Source organism: Rhipicephalus microplus, chromosome 6, assembly GCF_043290135.1.
Source record: "Rhipicephalus microplus isolate Deutch F79 chromosome 6, USDA_Rmic, whole genome shotgun sequence".
Classification (NCBI taxonomy): domain Eukaryota; kingdom Metazoa; phylum Arthropoda; class Arachnida; order Ixodida; family Ixodidae; genus Rhipicephalus; species Rhipicephalus microplus.
Window position 1 is genome coordinate 19,863,448 of NC_134705.1, and position 18,238 is coordinate 19,881,685.

The window sequence follows — 18,238 nt, forward strand, 5'->3', positions numbered from 1 at the left end:
TTGAGTGGGACCCAGTGTCAATGTGGTATTCTACTGCTAAGACACGGCCGAGAGGTGTTTGTGCAACGTTGAAAGAATGGCGGTAGCACTCAAGGATGGTGAGGAGCTTTGAACGCTGCGAAGATGTGAAATCTTCAGCGATGAATGGTTGAAATATGTTTGCCGACGTTGAGTCAGCCGCTTAGACGACAGCCAGTTCACAAACGGAGGTAGAAGGCACCTCATTGGGGACGAATATAACTCTGGTAGAACTGATTGTTTCGACGTGGTCAAGGTACTCTTGACAAAGTAGGGATAAAGACGACGACTCATGATTATAAACTGGCCTTGTGGTTGAGCCTTCTACAAGGTCCAGAGGAGCAAAAGGCAGGGGGAGGGCTCTTCATGCGACAAATATTGGACATGGTGAGAAAAAGACCGTGCCGTCAGATATGGCGCTGCATAAAACTGGTACGAACGCAAAAGAGCATGGAGGGATGTATGTGTCATTGTTAACAACAAGTTTAGCGGCAGACTGGGTGTCGACGGACGCTTGGTCATCCAGTGAGCGAAATTCAACCTCAGCTCTAGCACAGTCTACTACGGCGTTATGACGCGACAAAAGTCCCATCCCAAGAAAATAGTATGGGAGCACGATGAAAGAACCATGAACTATATTGTATAAAGAACGTCCTGAATTGTCACGCGGGCTGTGCATACTGCGGTCGGTTGAACAGGTTAAGCACTGGCTGTGCGAAGCGATAATCTCTAGAAAGGCGTCGTAACCTTGCGAATCGAGCGGCAAAATCCAGCATCGATTACAGGAACAGCTGCACCGGTATCTACAAGAGCTACAGTAGGGATATTTTCGACGAACACATCAATAACATTGGTAGGTGACAAATGAAGATTTGGGCACACAGAGGCTCGCGCAGTTCTTGCCTCAGAAACTGTGTCGTCTAGTTTTCCTCCTCGTTAGGCGAGGGCCGTCGTCTCATAGGAGAAATCGAGCGGCGGCGTGGAGAGGACGAGGGAAGACGTCCCGACCGAGGGTGGTGGTCGTCCTAGTAGTGGGCTGGCATTGGAGTAGAGGAACAGTATTCTGCGTTAGAGTCAAGCGGGAAGAAAGGCTCATGGCGGTTTTCATCGCTGATATGTGTCCGGCGGTGGCAATGCCTTGCGACGTAACTGGGGTATCGACATGCATAACATATCGGGCGATTGTCAAGGGTGCGCCACGTGTTGGTGGTGTTAGTGCTGGTCCAGTGAACTAGGTGGAGAATAGCTCGCGCGAGGTCGGAACGGAGGCGCAGGTGCTTTACAAGTTGGCATGGCTGCAGACGCGGCGTAGGTGAGAGGAGCAGCCACAAGATTATGCTCGCGAGCAGCTGGTGAGGCCTCGGCGAGCTCTCCTTGAATGACGCCACGAATAGACGACGGTAAGGGTGTGCTAGGTTCTGGTGTGAAGGGCCCCAAGGAAAGCTGTCTTGCGACTTCGTGGACAAATGCTTTTATTTCGGCTATTAGTGACGCTTGGTCATGACCATTGATCACACTAGACAGTGATGCCAAATTGTGCGCTGGAGGACGTCTTGTGAGAGCTCACTGCTTCCGCAGTTCATCGTAGCTTTCGCACAGGCTAATTACGTCGTTAAATGTGGTCGTACGTTTCGCCAAGAGCATTTGAAAAGCGTCGTCGTCAATCCCTTTGCGGATGTGCTTACAATATTCAGCTTCTGTCATTTCGGCGTTGACGCGTCTGCACAAATCGATGACGTCTTCTATGTGACTTGTGAAGGTTTCAACCGTTTCCTGTGCGCGTGCGCGTAAACGATGCTCGGCATGAAGTTTTCAGACGGCAGGTCGATCGAAGACTGCTAAAATCGACGTTTCGAATCGCGGCCCCGTTTGGATGTCTGCCTCGTGGTTTCTAAGCCAAAGGCTGGCTACACCCGCGAGGAAGAACGACATGCCTGTCAAATTCTTCGCGTCCGTCAATCTGTTTAAAGCGCTCACCCGTTCGAAAGTCGAGAGCCAAGCTTCAACGTCGTTGTCATCTGTTCCGCTGAAGATTGGAGGCTCCCGCTGAGGAACACTGCCTGGCCAGCTGGCCTGAGGGGATGGAAGCGTCTGCTGATCGGCGTCTGGCATAGCAGAAAGTAGCCGTCGAGAACGGAGTTCCAGGATGGTAGCAGGAAGGTATAGTAGGGGACGGTACCCAGCATGGCTCCACCAAATATAAAGGAGATTTATTGAGCAGAAATGTTGATGCTTCGAAGGCGATGCACCAGCCGCGACTCACGAGCTCAAGCCGCTGCTGCACGCTCGATGCTGCTGCCTTTGCGCCGGAGTACCTCCTCTTCTCTAAATATATATATATATATATATATATATATATGTATATATATATATATATATATATATATATATATATATATATATATATATATACATATATTGTGATGGTACGGTGAAGGCAACTTTTATTAGGCCCAGAAGACACGATGAAGCGACCACACTTAAGGCACAGAACCCAGGCAAGCCAAGTCCTCAGAGTAGATGAAGATGACGACCACTCATGGTGATGAACATGTGTAAAGATAGTAGATGTGCTCAATAAATGCCTACACTAACTCCCCCCCCCCCCCCCACGTGAAAGCGGTCATGCTGACCACAGTTCTTGGCCGCAGTTTAAAGCGAAGAGGAACGCCGTATGAAAGATTTCATGTGGCATACGTAGACTATTTCCCTGCCCTGCAGCGGCGGTTTATTGGAAGAAGAACGGGTGCCACGCGATAGTTCACCGGAAACGTTTGCTCCAAGACATTGTAGAGGCCAATAAAACGTTATTGAAACTTCTCAAACAGGCCGGGAGTGCAAATTGGTGTAAAAAGGAGGACTTCGTCGCCAGGGCTGAAGGACACGGCACAATGAGAGGCATCATATTCAAGCTTGCGATCCTGTGGCTTGGCTTCAGTGTTGACGCGAGTCAGCTGACGGCAATGAAGTAGACAAGACACGTATTTGCAATTGAAGATGAACATGGTTTAACCGGCGCAGAGAAGAACGAAACATCGAGGAAAGAAGAGGGGAAGCGACCGTGGACGAGGTAGAACGGCAAGTAACCCGTTGTGCGCTGTACAGAGGTATTATACGCAAAAGTGTCAAATGGCAAAATGGTGTCTCAGTTTCTCTGGTCCGGTTCTATATACATCGCTTTCATATCTGACAGTGTACGATGAAAGCGCTCATTCAGGCCGTTCGTCTGAGAATAGTAGCTGCAGCTTCTTTTGTGTGCAGTGCCGGATGCCTTGAGCACTTCTTCCACAAGTTCTGAAACAAATACTCTTCGACAATCGCTCAGGATTACACGAAGCGCTCCGTGACGAAGGAATATTGCTCGAAGGATGAAGTCAGTCACTTCGAAAGCTGATGCAGAAGGCACGGCAGCTGTTTCGGCGTAGAGGGTCAGGTGGTCGACAGCTGTAACTATCCATCGATTGCTCGTGACAGTCATAGGAAGCGGACCCAACGCCAACCACCTCGAATGGTTGCAGGGGACACGGAAGCGGTTGTAATTGTCCACTTCGAGTAGATGTAGGTAGCTTGCGACGCTGACAAAGGGCGCATGAGGCAACGTACCTCACGACACAGGTGGACAAGCCCGGCCAGTAGTAGTGACATCATATGCGGTCATACGTTTTCTGGAAGCCTATGTGTCCAGTAGACATGTTGTCGTGGTATGTCTTGAGGACTTCAGCCCAAAGAAAGTGAGGTAGAACGGGCACCCAGCGTTGAACATCAGGGTGGTAGATATGACGGTACAGGACGTGGTTTTTGAGCTTGAATTGTGTCAGCTGTCGGCGAAGACGGGCGTTATGGGGCCGGAGTGTCCTGTCAAGACGGTTCATGATGCAGCGTAAATAAGGTCAGCACGTTGGTGAGATATGAACAAATCACACTCGCTTGGAAAAGTTGGGTTCACAGTAGCTAAGAACGAAACGTGTAGGGAAGAGATGGCCGAAAGCTTCTCGAGTGCGGCAGTGGCGGGTTTGTTAAGAGAGCGGGCAACGCGAAAGTGCGTCGGCGTCTTGATGTATCTTTCCCGACTTGTACGTAATTGTGAAATCGTATTCATGTAAGTGAAGAATCTAGCGACCAAGGTGGCCGGACAAGTTCTTGACTGTCGAGAGCCAGCACAAGGCGTGATGGTCCGGGACCAGAAGATTGTGGTGGCTGTGGAGATAAGGTCGAAACCTTTTTATCGACCATACGACCACTACGCACTCCTGTTCGGTGATGGTATAATTGTTTTCGGCAGGGGTCAGTGCACGGCTCGCGTATGTGACGACTTTCTCACGTGAAGATTTGTCTCGGTGTATGAGAATTGCACCAATGCCTTGACCACTAGCGTCTGTATGCAGGAGCGTAAGTGCGGTTTCGTCGCAATGGCGCAGGACTGGTTCGAATGTGAGTGCACACTTGAGTTGGGCAAACGCCGCTTCACATTCAGGAGACCACACAAAGGCGACGCCTGAGCCGACAAACGTGTGCAAAGGTGGAGCTATTGAGGCGAAATCTCGAATGAATCGGCGAAAATAAGAAGCGAGGCTGAGAAAACTTCGCAAATCTTTGGCTTTTTCAGGACGCGGTAAGTATTGGACAGCGGAAATCTTGTCTGAATCGGGATGAATACCGTCCTTGCTTACGAGATGGCCTAACACTTTAATCGTCTTGCTCACAAGACGGCATTTCTTGGTGTTCAGCTGAAGGGCTGTGTTTGCAAGGCACGTGAGATCTTCGTCCAGTCGTTGCAAGTGCTGAGGGAAGGTTGACGAGAAAATAACAATATCGTCTAATTAGCATAAGCAAGTCTTCCAATTCAAGCCTCGTAAAACTGGGTCGATCATCTGCTGAAATGTTGCTGGAGCATTGCAAAGGCCGAATGGCATGACGTTGAATTCGTACAGGCCATCTGGTGTTCAAAACGCTGTCTTTTCTTTGTCATCCTCGTGCATGGGTATTTGCCAGTAACCTGAATGCAGGTCTAGGCTTGAGAAGTACTAGGCACCTTGCAGTGAATCCAAAGCATCGTCTATGCGCGGCATGCGGTACACATCCCTGTGGGTAATTTTATTAAGTGCTCTGTAGTCCACGCAAAATCACACGGAGCCATCTTTTTTTCTTACTAAAACAACAGGGGATGACGAAGGACTCACGGAGGGACGTAAAATGTTCCGTTGCAGCATATCAGCTACATTTTGTTCAATGACCTCACGCTCGGACAAAGAGACGCGATATGGTCGACGGCGTACGATGGAAGTGCCATCGGTCTGGATACGATGCCCAATAATGGACGTCTGTCTTAGAGATGAGAAATAGGCATCAAACATTCTCCTATGCTTTTGTAGCAAGGCAAGCAACTCATCTGTCTGTGAAGAGGTCAGCTCTGGACTAATAGCCGCAGCAAGAACAGAAACGCTTGATGAACGTCTAATAGAAGGAAGGTCAGAACACGCTGACATAAGCGGGACAACACAGACAGGTTGGGATTGGGTAATGCAAGCCGTTTGTGGTGCCTTTAGGAATGAGAATTTTCTCGGACGTCTGGTTTGTAGCGTAGAGAAGTCCGGAGCCATTGTGGAACCGCGCGAGACCTGAAACAAGGGCTATACCTCTTGCAAGACAGCCTGGAGATGGTTGGACAAACACGTCAGCAGAGTCGACCATATTAGAAGTGATGGTAACTGTTCGCTGATGACCAGGTGGTAGCTCGGTATCTTCCGCAGCGAGCATGTGAACGGGCTTGTCATCCGCATAAAGGGCATAGCCAGTTTCTACCATATGAACAACATTTTTTCGATAGCAGATGTAAGCGTTCGCCGTAGACAGAAAATCCGAGCCTAATATAAGCTGGTGGGCACACGAACTCAGTACGGCAAATTGCACAAAATGGAGAAGACCAGCTATGAAAACACGAGTGGTGCACATAGCAGCAGGTCTAATGGCGTCCCCTTGAGCAGCGAGCAGTGTAGGTCCATAATAAGGGGTGGTGACTTCGCAGACGTGAGCACAAGGAACGACCAATCACATACAAACAAGCGCCAGTGTCTATCAAAGCGTCCACGTACACAGCTTCTATTAAAACATATATTGTAATATATGGACGCACTGTAGGAATTTCTGTCTTTTCGTTTGATGAAGCTTTTCCTCCAAAAGCTGCAGAGGTTAGTTTTCCGGGCGTTGGTTGGTGTATTGCGAGGCAGGTCACAGTGGAGACGTGGAGCGGTGGAGGGGTGATGGTGAGTGGCGTCTAGTAGAGCGGTAACCAGTGGTTGGCTCAGATGTCGCAGTTGGAGACAATGAGCGACGTAGCGGCGGATCATAAAGACGACGTTGGAAAGCGAACCAGCTTGTCCCATCATCCCGTCTTAAGGTGTCGAATCCACGACGCTCGTCCTGCTGACGCTTCCGACAGATGCATGCAATGTGGCCCCGATAGCCACAGTAATAACAGATCGGACGAGGTGGCCTCAATGGTGGGTGAAAGGGCAGCTAGGCGCACTCGGAGTTAACGAAGCCAGTGGGACTGGCGTCGAGTGTGCGGGCATTGGTTGTACGACGGATAATGAGGCAGCGAGGACTTGTGCGTACATCGGCTGGAGTCGAGGTACTGGAGTCTGCATACGCTGGCGCGGTCATTGACACCAACTCCTCTTCGATAACGTCGCGAAAAACAGTGTTGGAGGTGGGAGGTGGACTCGGTGTCACTGAGAGATTGCAGCTCTTTCCATATCATCACCCGAATCATGGCACGCAATGAGGCATCAGTCGTGGTGATGTTTTCAGCGCTGTGCGGCGGTAACCGTTGGCAGTCAAGTTCCTCTAGGCGTTGGCACGTGGGAACAACGTCAGCGACTGTGGTCGGGTTTTGTATGACCAAGACATTAAACGCGGCCGTGCCGATCCTTTTCAATAGATGACGAACTCTCTCTGATTCAGACATGGACGTGATGAAACGGTGACAGAGAGCAAGCACATCCTCTATGTACGATGTATAAGACTCACCGCATTGTTGCTTGCGAATATCCAGTGTCTTCTTCGCGAGAGCTCAACGAACCACCGGGGTGCCGAAATTTCGGCGAACCTGTTGCTTGAAACGTGTCCATTCCGTGATGTCCGTTTCATGATTGAAAAACCATGTTTTCGCTACGCCTGTCAAATAGAAAGAAACACGGCGAAGCTAGGTAGGATCATCCCAGTTGTTAGTAGAACTCGCTCGATTGAACTGGTCCAACCAAACCTCCACATGTTCACCTTGAAGTCCGGCGAACATGGGCGGCTCACGCTGGTTCGCGGTAATAATTCACGATAGATAAGCCGCGGTAGCCGGGGCCGTGGAGGTAGACGCAGAAGCACCGGTTGGCTCGTCCTGAGGCATGTTACCGGACACCTGGCACAAACGACAACCTGAGCGGAGCTCCAGGAGGCAGAGCGGGCTGGGAGAGGACGGAAGATCGTAGAGCACACTCCACCACTTGTGATGTAATGGTGAAGGCAACCTTTATTAGACCCAGAAGACACGATGAAGCGACCACACCCAAGGCGCAGAACTCAGGCAAGCCAAGTCGCTACAGCAGAAGATGACGACCACTCATGAAGATAAACATGTCTTAAGATAGTGGATATGCTTAATGAATGCTTACAATATATATTGAAACGGGGTGTTGAACCAGCAGGAGTTGACTCGGCGAACGAAAGCTTTATTGAGCGCAAGGGCTAACTGAACGCAAGCCTGCGATCACAGCAAGTCTTCTTTCTTTTCTATATTCGAGCTCCATGCCCACTGCCCTCGTTACAATCACCCCCGGGCGATGAGGGAGCCATCCTGGCGACCTAAGGACAGGTGTACACAGAAGGGTCATGGTATGGCTTGAGCCGAGAAATGTGTACAATTTCTTGTCCCCGACGGCGCTTGTCCGGAGATGCATTCAGCGGCTCGACCAGGTAGTTGACAGGGGATGTTTGGCGTATAACTCGATAAGGGCCATGGTACCTGGACGAAAGCTTGGGGGAGAGTCCTGGAGGAGTAGAAGGAATCCATAACCACACCAGTGAGTTCGGTGCAAAGCTCATAGGCGTGGCTGATGCGTCGTGGCGATGTTTTTGGCGCGTCTGGTCATGTGACGTGAACGCACGAGCAAGCTTCCGACATTCTTCAGCGTGTGCTGCTGCTCGAGAAACGGTAGTCATCTCTGAAGGGTCTGGTCGATAAGGAAGAATAGTATCCATTGTTGATGATGGCTCGCGTCCATAAAGAAGAAAGAAAGGCGAAAATCCAGTGGTGCTTTGCGTTGCAGTGTTGTAAGCATACGTTACAAAAGGCAGTATGCTATCCCAATTTGACTGGTCGGATGAAGCGTACTTGGCCAGCATATCCCCAAGTGTACGATTAAAACGCTCTGTCATCCCATTAGTTTGCAGATGATAGGCTGTGGTAGTGCGGTGTATGATGCGACACTCGCTCAACAACGCTTTGATAGCATCGGAGAGAAAAACGCAGCCGCGGTCGCTTAGTAACTCTCGAGGTGCTCCATGCCTTAAAACCAGGTTTTGCAGTATAAAACACGCAACGTCTTTTGCGGTAGCAGAAGGTAACGCAGCTGTTTCAGCGTACCGCGTTAGGTGGTCGATAGCGACAATGACCCAGCGGTTGCTACTCGAAGTATAGGGAAGCGGACCGTAAAGGTCGATTCCGACACGATCGAAAGCTCGTGCTGGACATGGCAACGGCTGCAAGGGACCTGTGGCATGCTGAGTGGGCATTTTGCGTCGCTGGCACGTAAGGCAAGACCTTACGTAACGGTGAACGAAACGGTACATACCGCGCCAGTAGTACCGCAGCTGCAAGCGAGTGTATGTTTTTAATACACCAGCGTGGCCACATTGCGGATCATCGTGGAACGTGGCACAGATGTCAGAGCGAAGATGTCGGGGAATGACGAGCAACCACTTACGACCCATCGAACTGTAGTTTCGGCGGCAAAGCAGGTTATCCCGAATAGCGAAGTGTCCTGCTTGACGGCGAAGCGTCCTGGAAACTGGAGCGAGCGTCCGGTTTGAGAGCAAGTCCAAAAGAGAAGAAATCCAAGCATCTTTGCGTTGCTCGGAAGGCATGTCCGAAATGCTGATGGCCAAGGCAGCACTGGTGGAGATAGGCGAGCCGACAGGCTCTGAAGCCAATGGCGAACGTGACAGGGCATCGGCGTCGGAATGCTTACGACCAGAACGGTAGACAACACGGATATCGAACTCCTGTAACCGCAATGCCCAATGAGCGAGCCGACCATTAGGATCTTTTAGTGAAGATAACCAGCAAAGCGCATGGTGGTCTGTTACAATATCAAACGGACGTCCATATAAATAAGGCCGAAATTTTCCGATTGCCTAAATAATGGCAAGGCACTCCTTTTCAGTTACACTGTTTTCTTCTCAGCTTTACTGAGGGTGCGGCTGGCATAGGCAACGACGTACTCGTCAAAGCCATCCTTGCGTTGGGCCAGTATGGCCCCTAGCCCGACACCACTTGCGTCTGTATGAAGCTCCGTTGGAGCAGATGGATCGAAATGTCGGAGTATGGGAGGCGTGGTGAGAAGCCGTCGGAGTTCCTGAAATGCATCATCACACGCCTGTGACCACGCTGACAAATCAGAACTTCCGGCAAAAAGATTGGTCAAGGGGGCAATAATGGAGGCGAAATTGCGGACGTAGCGCCGGAAGTAAGAACATAGGCCGATGAAGCTTCGAAGCTCTTTGATGGTGGTTGGCTTTGGGAACGCCGCGACTGCATGAAGTTTCGTAGGGTCCGGGAGAATGCCGTCCTTAGAAACTACATGGCCGAGAATTACAAGCTTGCGAGCGCCGAAGTGGCATTTTTTCAAGTTAAGTTGAAAACCCACCGTGGAAAGGCACGTAAGAACTTGCTCGAGGCGGCGGAGGTGGGTCGCAAAGTCGCTTGAAAATACCACAATGTCGTCCAAATAACAGAGGCACGTTGTCCATTTCAAACCTCGCAAGATGTTATCCATCATCCTTTCGAAAGTGGCAGGCGCATTGCAGAGGCCAAAGGGCATAACGGTAAATTCATATAGTCCATCCGGTGTTACAAAGGCTGTCTTCGGGTGGTCACCCTCTGCCATGGGCACCTGCCAGTAGCCGGAGCGTAAATCTAACGAAGAAAAGAACTCTGCACCTTGTATGCAGTCCAGAGCATCATCGATGCGTGGCAGAGGGTATACGTCTTTGCGCGTTATCTTGTTGAGTCGGCGGTAGTCAACGCAGAACCGGATGGATCCGTCTTTTTTCTTGACGAGAAAAACCGGTGAAGCCCAGGGACTGTTTGAAGGCTCGATGATGCCACGTTTCAACATGTCGTCCACTTGTTCGTTGATGACATGGCGTTCAGCAGATGACACTCGGTACGGACGCTGCCTTAGCGGAGCTTGTTGACCGGTGTCAATCCGGTGAACGACCGCAGAGGTTCGGCCTAAGCCTGACTGGTCACGATCGAATGAAGAGCGAAAGCGGAGAAGAAGAGTTATAATCTCTTCGCGCTGAGTTGGTGCGAGCTCAGAGTCGATGGCATCCGAGAATACGCCGAGAACATCATTAGGCGTGTTGGTAGGAGTGACAGCACAAATTGGGAGCGAAACCGTAGAATCGGGTATAGTAGCCGGAAGAATGCACTCGTCAGGTTCGTAGCTTTCCAGGCATTCTCCACGTAGTAGGGATGACGGGCTGTCTGAGGCATTGCACACATAAATGGCAGCGTGACCGTTGCGAAAAACGACGATGGCAAACGGAAGCATGATATTTCGACGGCACGCAGATGGGACCGATGGCATAAACAACACAGGCAATTTCGGGGGGGAGGCACACGACACCGAGACAACAACAGCTGAGAAAGGCGCAATGTCAACGTCAGAAGCAGAAAACACTCTACACGAAGCGCCATCGTCGGGGTCATAGCACGGCACAGATAATGCGAGTTCGGAACGAGCACAGTCGACCAAAGCAGAATTTGACGAAAGAAAGTCCCATCCAAGGATAACGTCATGCGAAGAACGGAATAAAACTACAAATGAGACGACGTACATCGCACCTTGAATGACGACTCGTGCAGTGCACACAGCTGGAGGCTGAATATTATGGGACGTAGCTGTCTGCAAAGATAGGTCGGTAAGTTGCGTGGTCACTTTCTTCAAGTTTCAGCACAGTTTCTCGCTAATTACAGATACGGCAGCTCCAGTGTCAACAAGTCCGTGCACCTTTATGCCGTCAATATAGAGTTCGATTTCGTTCGGGGGACAGCAGTTAGGTCTTGAAATTTTTGCTGCCAACGCAGTTCTTGCCTCCGGAACTGCGCCCGTCAGTTTTCCCCTCTCGGTGGGCTGTTGCGACGTAACATTGGAGAAATAGATCTGCGACGAGGAGAAGGCGAACGGCTTGAGCTGGATGGGCGGCGACCGGTACGTACGTCTAGAGGTGGATCGGCAGGAACGGGATATCGCGGCTGAATGGGCATGTAGTGTGAGGCCCCTGCAATGTCATGAGAAGGGAAGCTGCGACGGCGGCAGTGACAAGCTATGTGCCCTGGGATGCCACATGAAAAACATATTGGCCGATTATCCGGAGTGCGCCATTGGCTGACGGTAGGGGCACTTGTCGTCGAATAAGGTACCGGAAACGGTCGTGCAGGCGGCGGCTTCATATAAACGTTCCGAGTTGTTTCGTATACAGCCGGAGACTGGACAGTCAACGGGTGGGCAGGTGGCGTCGACGAATAAACGTGGCGAGTTGCTTCGTAGATAGCCGGAGACGATGGAGCGCGTGGCCGAGCAACAGCGGCTGCATATGTTAGTGGTGCGGTAACAGATGGTGGAGCCTGAGCTGGCGGCAATGCTTCGGCAACTTGCGATTCAATGACCTGACGAAGCGAAGGCGATAAGGGTGCCATCGGCTCGGTAGTTCTGGTGATTATAGATAGCTGCCGGGAGACCTCCTCGCGTATGAATTGCTTTATGAGTGGCATTAAAGCAGAGTGGTCGGCAGTGTCATGGCGATAGTCGAGGGATGAAAGGTCCGCGGTGTCTTGAGCAGCGCAACGTGTGGAAGCACGTTGTCTACGCAGCTCATCATAACTTTGGCAGAGCTGAATCACTTCGGCGACTGTCTGGGGACACTTCGCAGCAAGCATTTGGAATGCACCATCGTCGAATCCTTTCATTATGTTTTTTATCTTGCCTGCCTCATCCAGAGTCGGGTTGATGAGCTGGCAGAGGAAGAGCACATCTTCGATGTAGCTCGTGAAAGTCTCATCTGTTCTCTGTACTCTGCCACGCAAGCGCTGTTCAGCACGAAGGCGGCGGACAGCAGGACGTCCAAAGACTTCCGAGAGGGTTTTTGCCAATTCCGACCACGTACTGAAATCACTTCGATGATTTCTGTACCATAGTTTCGCCACGTCGGTCAGGTAAAAATTCACAATTGTGAGCTTATCGGCTGCGTTCTACTTATTGTACGCGCTCACCAGTTCATACTCGGCAATCCAGTTGTCCACATCTTGGTCCTCTGTGCCACCAAATATGGGGGGGTCGCGCTGCCGGAGAGCGCCAGCACAGAAGACAGGTATGGGTGCGAGAGCTGGAGTGGCGGCCTGAGACGGTCCCGGATCAGTCATCACAGAAGGTGGTTGGAGTGTGCGGCTATGAAGCTCCAGGGTGAGGACCAGATGTATCCCAGCACTTCCACCACTTGAAACGGGGTGTTGAACCAGCCGGAGTTGACTCGGCGAACGAAAGCTTTATTGAGCGCAAGGGCTAACTGAACGCAAGCCTGCGATCACAGCAAGTCTTCTTCCTTTTCTATATTCGAGCTCCATGCCCACTGCCCTCGTTACACACACACACACACACACACATATATATATATATATATATATATATATATATATATATATATATATATATATATATAGATATATATGTATATATATATATATGTATATATATATATATATATATATATATATATATATATATATATATATATGTGTGTGTGTGTGTGTGTGTCTAACAGAGACTTATGCCAAGGAATATCAGAACAAATGTTATGTAAATAAGAAGAAAGAAAAGTGGGTGAAAAATATTCAGCCGTGAGCAGGTATCAAACCCACGTCCTTAAAATAACGCGTTCCATACCCTTCGAAGGACGTAGGTTTGATTCCTGCTCACGGCTGGTTATTTTTTTCACCCACTTTTCTTTCTTCCTATTTACATTACATTTGTTTTAATAACTTCCCCTCTGCATTCCTTGGCATTGTTGTCCGTTAGATCTCAATAATATTGTGTCAAAACACGGAACAAACGAGCCCTTAGGTATACACCTTTTTTCCTTATATATATATATATATATATATATATATATATATATATATATATATATATATTTACATGGTTGCCGTTATTTTTATGCGTGTTTTCATTACAACGCACTTTTAAACTCACACCGTGATTAGCATGTGTACTATGGATGTGCCATGAATATTAACGTAATACATTACCATATTTTGGGGTCAAAGGACGATGTGTACTATACTCTTGCTGTTTAGTGTTAGCCCCAGTTTCAAGAGACCGTGGGTCTCGTTAAGCTGTTTTATGGCTTTCAGCGCACGGATCTCAACATCTGTATTTTGTAGCCTGAAGTTTAAGTAAAAATTTGCATTGAATCTGAAAAATTCACCAATAAATACGATACTCTCTAATGAGAATTTTGAGCGCAGCTTTTTGTTCATATAAATCCCACTCAAGTTACGTCACGCAATATCAAAGATGGCGTGTGTAGGCTTACCTTTGAGTGCACCATCAGAGGAGCATGCAAGTCACGCTCCGCACGACATGAATGTCATGATTGTGACATTAACACTCCTCATTTGTGTTCGCGGTACAGTCACGCGACCTTAAACCAATTGATGCGTGTATCGAGCTTGCGAAACGTCCGTGAGAGTTCTATAGCATGACACTCAAGTAAAGCTTGGCCTGATAGGCAGTGCGGCGATGGCGTAGTGGTTAGAGCATCCGCCTCGCACGCAAGAGGTCCGTGGTTCAAGTCCCGGTGCCGCGCAGTTCCCAACCGGATTTTAAAAAAATCCGCGTGTTGATGGAACTGCATTAAGAGGCCTGGGGTGCGGCCTCACCGGTAACCACCGCCGGGAACGCACTCCTTCACCAGAGAAAGATTGGCCACCCTGGTGCAGTATCTGGCCACTACCTCCCACATGCATACGTCAAATAACTCACGGCCCTCAGTCCCCAGCAGCTGCGAAGCAACTGACCACGGCGGCGGTCAGATCTGCAACGCAGCAGAGGGTGCTAAGAATCTCTGTATCCGGACAGGCCGCCATTGGAACCTGAACTTGGCAACGTTTAACGCTAGAACCTCATCTAGTGAGGGAAGTCTAGCTGTTCTATTCGAGGAGCGAGAGGGTGTTAAATGGGATATAATAGAGCTCAGTGAGGTCAGGAGGACAGATGAGGCCTATACTGTGCTACAGAATAGGCACGTCCTTTGCTATCGTGGCTTGGCAGACAGAAGAGAACTGGGAGTGGGGTTCCTAATTAACATAAACATAGCTGGCAACCTAGAAGAATACCATAGCATTAATGAAAGGGTGGTAGGTATTGTAATTAAACTGAATAAAAGATACAAGAAGAAGGTAGTACAGGCTTACGCGCCTACATCCAGCCATGATGACGCTTCAGTTGAAAGCTTCTATGAAGACGTGGAATCGGCAATGAGTAAGGTAAAAACACAGTATACTATAGTGATGGGCGACTTTAATGCAAAGGTAGGGAAGAAGCAGGCTGGAGACCAGGCAGTAGGAGAATATGGCATCGGTACTAGAAACGCCAGAGGAGAGCTACTAGTAGAATTCGCAGAACGCGATAATTTACGGATTTTGAATACCTTCTACCGAAAACGAGAAAACCGCAAGTGGACATGGAGGAGCCCTAATGGCCAAAATAAGAACGAAATAGACTTTATAATGACTGCACACCCAGGAATCGTGCAGGATGTGGAAGTGGTTGGCAAGGTACGATGCAGTGGCCATAGAATGGTACGGTCTCGAATTCACCTAGACTTGAAGAAGGAACGACAGAAACTGATACGCAAGAAGCCAATCAATGAGCTAGCACTGAGAGGGAAAGTACAGGAATTCAGAGTGTCGCTGCAGAACAGGTACTCGGCTCTTAGTGAGGAAACCAACCTTAGCGTAGCTACAATGAATGATAATCTGACGAGTATCATTACGGAGTGTGCAGTGGACGTTGGAGGCAGGGTAGTTAGACAGGACACTGGCAAGCTTTCCCAGGGAATGAAGAACCTAATTAAGAAGCGTCAAATCATGAAAGTGTCAAGTACAAGAGACAAAATAGAACTGGCAGAGCTTTCGAATTTGATTAATAGACGTAAAGTATGCGATCTAAGAAGGTATAACATGGAGAGAATTGAACACGCTCTGAAAAACGGAAGAAGCGTCAAAGCAGTGAATAGGAAACTTGGGATAGGCAAAAGTCGGATGTATGCACTAAGGGACAAAGAAGGCAAAATAAATACCAATATGGATAGGATAGTTAAAATAGCGGAGGAGTTTTACAGAGATCTGTACAGTAGCCGAGACAACCACGACCTTAATACTATAAGAACTAGCATTAACCCAGATGACACCCCACCAGTAATGATGGAAGAAGACAGAAAAGCTTTGAAGAGCATGCAAAGAGGCAAAGCTGCTGGTGAGGATCAGGTAACATCAGATCTGCTGAAAGATGGAGGAGAGATTGTGTTAGAAAAACTAGCCACCTTGTTTACGAGGTGTCTCCTGACGGGAAGGGTACCAGAGTCTTGGAAGAACGTTAACATCATCTTGATACATAAGAAAGGAGATGACAAGGACTTGAAGAGTTACAGGCCGATCAGCTTGCTCTCTGTAGTATACAAGCTATTTACAAAGGTAATTGCTAACAGAGTAAAGAAAACATTAGAATTCAATCAACCAAAGGAAAAAGCAGGATTTTGAACAGGCTACTCAACAATTGACCCCATTCATACTATCAATCAGGTAATAGAGAAATGGTCAGAGTATAACCAACCACTATACATAGCCTTCATAGATTACGAGAAGGCATTTGATTCAGTAGAAATATCAGCCGTCATGCAGACACCGCGGAATCAGGGCGTAGATGAAGTATATATAAACATTCTGGAAGAAATCTACAAGGGATCAACTGCTATCATAGTGCTTCATAAAGAAAGCAACAGAATACCAATCAAGAAGGGTGTAAGTCAGGGGGAATCAATCTCCCCAATGCTATTGATTGCATGCTTACAGGAGGTTTTCAGAAGCCTAGAATGGAAACAGTTAGGGATAAGAGGTAATGGAGAATACCTTAGTAACCTGCGCTTCGCCGATGACATTGCATTGCTGAGTAACTCAGGAGACGAATTGCAACTCATGATTACGGAGTTAGACAAGGAGAGCAGAAAGGTGGGTCTTAAAATTAATCTGCAGAAAACGAAAGTAATGTACAACAACCTCGAAAAGGAGCAGCGCTTCGAGATAGGTAATAGTGCACTTGAAGTTGTAAAAGACTATGTCTACTTAGGGCAGGTAATAACCACTGAGCCTAACCACAAGATTGAAGTAACTAGAAGAATAAGAATGGGGTGGATCACATTCGGCAAGCACTCTCAAATTATGACAGGTAGATTGCCACTATCCCTCAAGAGGAAGGTATATAACAGCTGTATCTTGCCGGTACTTAGCTACGGAGCAGAAACCTGGAGACTTACAAAGAGGGTTCAGCTTAAATTGAGGACGACGCAGCGAGCAATGGAAAGAAAAATGGTAGGTGTAACCTTAAGAGACAAGAAGAGAGCAGAGTGGAATAGGGGACAAACGGGGGTTAAGGATATCTTAGTTGAAATAAAGAAGAGGAAATGGACATGGGCCGGGCATGTAGCGCGTAGACAGGATAACCGCTGGTCATTAAGGGTAACTAACTGGATTCCCATAGAAGGGAAGCGGGTTAGGAGGAGACAGAAGGTTAGGTGGGCAGATGAGATTAAGAAGTTTGCGGGTTTAAATTGGCAGCAGCAAGCACAGGACCGGGTTAACTGGCGGAACATGGGAGAGGCCTTTGTCCTGCAGTGGACGTAGTCAGGCTGTTGATGATGATGATGATGATGATGTTGTTGATGATGATGATGATGATAATAGGTCATATATCCATATTACCACTCATAAATTGAGATCATAATACAGTCTCGTCACACAATATGAAATCTGATGTATATCAAGCTATTGATACGACCGCGAGTGTGCGATGAGCCTGCCATGCAAGTCATGCTGTAGATGACAAAATTTATACGATTATTATTTAGTATCAGTCGTTTACATTCCTAATCAAACACCTCGCCTACCATACTCGAGAAATTGAATTGCTGCACAAACTTGAAGGGAAACAAGGGAGACAGGAAAGAGCAAAAAGAGCGAGGGAGACAGAAAAAAAAACTGCGCTCTTTCCTGTCTCGCTTGTTTTCCTTCAAGTTTGTGCAGCAATTCAATTTCTCAAGTAGGAACCAACTAGTCTGCAAAAACGTATTGCTCGCCTACCAATTGGCATCTATATTAGGCTTACGAAGAGGCACCAAGATCACGGCGTTGGTAGCATGTAAGTCACATATTTCATGACAAGTGGTAACTTTTATGATATCACTAGTCATTTATGTCCGTCAGGTAGTCATGTCAGGTCATACCAATTTTGGTACACATTCCTCTAACGATAGCCTGAGGAGAGCTGAAAGCTGTACGTGGATAGATAGATAGATAGATAGATAGATAGATTGATAGATAGATAGATAGATAGATAGATAGATAGATAGATAGATAGATAGATAGATAGATAGATAGATAGATAGATAGATAGATAGATAGATAGATAGATAGATAGATAGATAGATAGATAGATAGATAGATAGATAGATAGATAGATAGATAGATAGATAGATAGATAAGTGGATGTAGTCAAAGGGTCTCTGGATTACCATAGTGCATCGATCGAAGTGCTTCGATTGATATTTTGGCATTGTCTTGTTTAAATAAGCATACTTCTTCGTTGCATGCACATAACAGGCTTACAAC

At 48.1% G+C, this 18,238-nt stretch overlaps 1 protein-coding gene across 1 annotated transcript in view; it reads right to left on the bottom strand.

The window, feature by feature from the left end:
- Positions 1-18,238, bottom strand: part of LOC142765206 (uncharacterized) — a 1,282,698-nt gene that overhangs the window by 846,536 nt on the left and 417,924 nt on the right. The gene's annotated exons all lie outside the window — the stretch shown is intronic.